This window comes from Coptis chinensis, chromosome 2 (assembly GCF_015680905.1).
Source record: "Coptis chinensis isolate HL-2020 chromosome 2, ASM1568090v1, whole genome shotgun sequence".
In the NCBI taxonomy this organism is placed as follows: domain Eukaryota; kingdom Viridiplantae; phylum Streptophyta; class Magnoliopsida; order Ranunculales; family Ranunculaceae; genus Coptis; species Coptis chinensis.
Window position 1 is genome coordinate 52,518,879 of NC_141457.1, and position 5,539 is coordinate 52,524,417.

General features: G+C 34.8%; 1 long non-coding RNA gene across 1 annotated transcript; it reads right to left on the reverse strand.

Annotated features, from left to right (window-relative positions):
• Positions 1 to 4,197, reverse strand: LOC147516524 (uncharacterized). Its single transcript, XR_015211063.1, has 2 exons — positions 2,799 to 4,197; positions 1 to 1,330 (listed from the first exon to the last, which is right to left on the reverse strand). It is a non-coding gene; the product is annotated as an uncharacterized LOC147516524 (long non-coding RNA).
• Positions 4,198 to 5,539: the final 1,342 nt, after the last annotated feature.

Genomic DNA, 5,539 nt, shown 5'->3' on the forward strand with positions numbered 1-5,539 from the left:
TTCTTAAACTGATGTTTGTATTAAGACTAAGCAAAACTGGAATTTAAACAAACCCAGTATGTTGCCAATCTAAGGACATATGATTTGTGTTTTGCTAAGATATATGCAAAGAACGTTTTCTTCGTCCAGGATGCAAGTCTTGACGCGATCTCAGAGTAATGGGGATTCCAAACCTGTTGAAAGGTTTTGTTCTTATTTGTTTTTTCTTCTGATGGATATTGTGGAGATATATTATATAATAATCTCATAATGAACATATAGGATGAGAAACTCCTATGTTACATGGACACCATATTTTGAAAAAAAAAAAAAAACTCCATGTCAGATGCGTATCCACGTGTGCGTATGTCATTCACCTCAATTTTTCATATTTCGCGGTGTCACACACTTCGTATCCGTGTCGGATACAAACAAACCTATATGTGTCAATGTAACTTAGAGATATTCTAATGCAATGCGAATATAGGAAGCGAAAACACAAACTAGTAACGAACCCAAAACAATTACATCACATCTAAGACAATGACAATAGCTCAAACAACATTTCCAAATCGAACACAAATCCCACAAAAAGTGTGTTCATCCAAGTCTCCCATATCTTCCACCAAAGTAAGATCAAACCTTTGGTCGCGATAATAACCTCCTCCATTGATGGCATTTTATCATCGAAATGCCTCTGGTTCCTCTCCATGCAAAATCCACATGATTGCACAATGAAAAATGTTCCACAACTTACAACCCTCCGAGGAATAAAACCTCTGCACCCATAATGCTAAAAGATCCTTCCCAGGGAGCAATCCAGACCAAAATAACTCCAAGCCTCCCAAGGAATGTGACAGTGAATGAAAATCTGACTAACTGATGCAATGGGTATCGAGGAGGATAGTATGGTCTCTTTGTGGAGGATGTAACACAGATTAAACAGTTTTTTATCCATCTCGACCAGAGAATCAAGTACGTGTTGCAAAATACACCAGAAAGGTACCAAGGCCGCCGTTGATTTTTTTGACAAGGGTGCATTCAGTTCATATTCAACTCAGATGATGAATAGTAATTTATGACCATGATAATGAACTCTTCAGTCGCACCAAGGAGTACTGGCGGATTATCTTAAGGTAATTGAATAAGGGCGGCATGGTGCATACAAATTCCCACACTCCAACAACCTTTCATTGTTTTTCAAGGGAACCGCCCATATTGTACTGAACATTCTGTTCCCTTAACTTCAACTCCAAGAAGAAAGTAATCTAAAAGAGTAAGCACTTTACGAGAATTACCATGGAAAAGTAAATAGAATCCTAGATGCCAGGATCTCTCTCAGAAGGCTCCCCTTAATATAACAAAATAAAAAAAACATAGAAATCATCAATTGGTAACACAGAGCAGGACGATAATTCAACTAAGAACCTACTTTTCTGTAATGTATTTGTTCAAGCATTTCGATCAGCCAAGATTCATTATGTACAGAAACTCACTCAAGACTGTCGAGGAAAAAACATAAATGAACATGTAAAGACGAAAAACAAAAATGTCTCACAATGTGAAACGCAGGACACGTCATAATTCTACCAAAGTCAATTACTATCGTTCCTCCCTACAATTCTTAGTCACGTAGTCTTGACAAAAAAAATCCTTCTTCCATTGCGAATGACTATTCCAAAGAAATGGCCAGAAACCAGAAATAGATGTGTTGTTTCCCTTACTAAGGCCATTTTTATAGTTGCGTAACTTGAAAGACAGAGAGAAGGTACAGGATTAAGGATCTTTCTATCTTGCACTTACAGGCAAGCAATTTGTAATAAGACTACAATCATGTGAAATAGAGGTTAATAGAGGATATATCAAGTCAGACACTTATGGATTAAACTCTATAAGGTTCTAAAACATGGTCTAGTCTATTTGGATTGCAAGTAACATAGACCAAACCATATTGGTGTTTGTTCAACCATCTCAGTTGGAGGAGTTACAAACACAACACATTAACAACAAATTATCAGGAAAAATGTGCATATTAGGTATTGTGTAGGGAGGCAAGCAGAGCTTCCAAGTTCTCAAAGTAATAGGTCATGCAGCCGTGCAACAAAGTCCAGTCACGCTTCGGTTACCACCGAAGGCAACTCTCAAGTTTTATCTAATAGATTCCTTCAATCATTTTATTAGTCTTTTACTAGGAGATAGTTGCTTAAATCTAATTTGTCAGTCACTATCTAAGAAATATTAATTTGTATTATTATTTAAATTAGTCAAATTAAAATATCAAGTAACAAGAATTAAAATCATGTAGAGCTAACAGTTCCCATGAAAAATGATAGGCATATCCAATTGAAAGTACGTGTGCCCACTTGTGTCTGGATACGGCTAACAAAGTGACCTAGAAAATTGTAATCTTATTTAGAGTCAATGGGGTGTCCCAAATGGTAATATGACTATGAAGTTCCTCCGCATCGACCATCCCTGCCGAAATGGCAGTAGTATAGCACCAATCAAGCAGTATACAATAGAAAGGAGGAGGAATTTTGATAGAAGTCGACAAATACAAGACGAAAATCATGCAATTGAAGCCATCATCAAAGAAACAACAAGAAACTGTCTAAAAGCAAAGGAAAGCCTTCTTTCCTCTCTCAGACTGGAAGAACTAACTTGATCAGTAAACTAATTTAATGACCCTATACACAAAGGGGAAAGCAAATGTTTCTCCCTTGAAAGAAAGAAAGCATAATAATGACAATGAACTATAGAAAAAACTCTAAAACGAATGACAATTATAATTAAAAATGTATTTCTGCTTGTTAACTCACTAGATTTTCTATAACCAAGGAAGCCATGCTGGAAGGGAGTAGGGGATGACTGATCCATTGGGTTCCGAATTCAGATTAATGATCAGTTCTTTCTTTTCTCTGTCCATGCAAAATAAACAAACCTTCATACTTGCAAACTGCGACCTTGCCAAAACAAGCTCCCGATTCAATGGATGTAAAGCGAATGGACAGTATGCCTTATCATATTTATTTATCATGTGGTCACACTTGATGCTATGCTTTGACAACCATGCAACGTACTCCATCGACAATAACCCATAGATTAAAATTAGTTCGACCGATCCCATCAAAGTAGAAACAACCAAGCGATACACCCAAGAATAGAGGATCATCATCAATATTATTAGGAAGGTTCACGGACCGGATACTTTGTCTCTTCATATCATAAATACACAACTGAGAGCAATATTCATTCCATATGTAAATACATCCATCCAAAAAAACAGTATGATCTGGAGCAAAACAATAACCAAGATTATGGGCAATCTTAGACTCCTCCCATTTTCCCGTCTCCAAAGAATATACACTAATTTTCAACACATTGTATCTGAAATGTATAAAATAAACCACAATAAATTCGCTATGTCTTTGTCCATTATAACATTCTTTATCTTCCTCATTTTGATAGCTATACAAAAGGGCAGATTTATATCGTCCGCGATAAAGTCTAGGCAGTGCCAACCATTGCTTAGGGGTTGTTTGTTTTTTTTTAATTCAGCATTTAGAGCCTCTTAAACTTAAGTTTTAAGCATTCAGAGGCTCAAAACTTGTTTGTTTTTTTTAAGTAGTTTAAGCATTAAGTGGTACTTTTAGCATTCAGCATTCAGCACCAAAATTTCTTCTGAATGCTGAATTCTAATACTCGAAACAAAAAAGTTCTTTCTTGCCCTTTCTTAAGAACCCATCTACTTTCCTACCTTGACTTTTATGGTTTCAAAATAGGTTATTCAAAATTTGATGTTGGCGTCACGGGTTTTTTCATTTTTTTTGGGTGAATGATATCCACTTTGTTAAAAATAGAATTACATATATATATATTCTGAAAATAAACAAAATATGAAAATAAACCGTTAAAATATATTTGTGAAAGCATATTTTAAATAAATTTATTTATCATTTATTTTTTTCGATAATCCATCTCTTCTCCTCAAATATAATATATATTTTGTTTAACAAGAAATCAAGTTAGTGTTTAAAATAGATAGCATGAGTAAAATTGTCTGAATGATTTATATTCACCTTTCTCGAGCTGTTATTCTAACGAAAACAAACATGTTTTTTAGAATTCAGCAATCAGCATTTAGCATTCAGAGGATGAGCCATTCAGCATTTAGCATTCAGCATTCATAAGCTCAGAAAAACAAACGACCCCTTAGTAAAAGGATTGCACACCAAAAAACAAATACAATCATCAATACTTGAGTACCAACCTATTTTCTTGTATTTTTTCAATACACAGCAGACGTCCATTGTTAGACGCCAATACCATAATTGGTCGTCGGAGAAAACCACTAATGGGAGGAAGGGGTGTTTTTGTTAAGAATCTTTTAAAGAATGATTTGCTGGAAATCAAACTTTGCTGGTGTTTCGACACGCACTTGGACCTGAAAAGTGATTTCAGTGGGACTTTCATCAAAATCTCCGAAATTAACTCGTCACAGAAAAAGGGTGTCAGCTCAATTGTATCATCTTCCGCAATATTTGCCACCCCGAGTGTTGGAATTTGGTGAGATTTTGGATATGTACTAAAATATATCGGAATGTATCAGTAAGTCATTGAGGATTGCCGTATATAACGGGGGGTCGGGGTGTGGAGAGAGCAACTCGGTGTGGCATACGCTTCAAAACTCAGTACACTTGCAAAGGAAAGCAGGATAACAAAAGAATTGTAACTTTTTGTTATCCTGGTTCTGACATACAACTTGGAAGATCCTTACTCTCATGTTGATGGCAAATCCAATTAGCAGGCATCCCCATTAAACGCCTACATACTGACCCAAAAGTTAATAGAGTTTCTCACAACCAACAAATTCCAATTACATTCAGGGTCGTTTGTTTTTCTGAGCCTATGAATCTTTGAATCTTTGAATCTTTGAATGGCTCATCCTCCGAATGCTAAATGCTTTGATTGTTGAATTCTAAAAAAACATGTTTGTTTTTACATTTAGAATAACCTGGCTCACGAGGTTTGAATATAAATCATTCGGACAATTTTACTCATGTTATCTATTTTAAACACTAACTTGATTTCTTGTTAAACAAAATATATATATTATATTTGAGGAGAAGAGATGGATTATCGAAAAAAAATAAATGATAAATAAATTTATTTAAAATATGCTTTCACAAATATATTTTAACGGTTTATTTTCATATTTTGTTTATTTTCAGAATATATATATGTAATTCTATTTTTAACAAAGTGGATATCATTCACCAAAAAAAATGAAAACTTCGTGGCCTTGACATCAAATTTTGAAGAACCTATTTTGAAACCATAAAAGTCAAGGTAGGAAAGTAGATGGGTTCTTAAGATTGGGTTCTTAAGAAAGGGCAAGAAGGGACTTTTTGTTTCAAGTATTAGAATTGACAAAGATTCGAAAAGAAATTTTGGTCTTTGAATCTTTGAATGCTAAAAGTACCACTTAATGCTTAAACTACTTAAAAAAAACAAACAAGTTTTGAGCCTCTGAATGCTTAAAACTTAAGTTAAAGAGGCT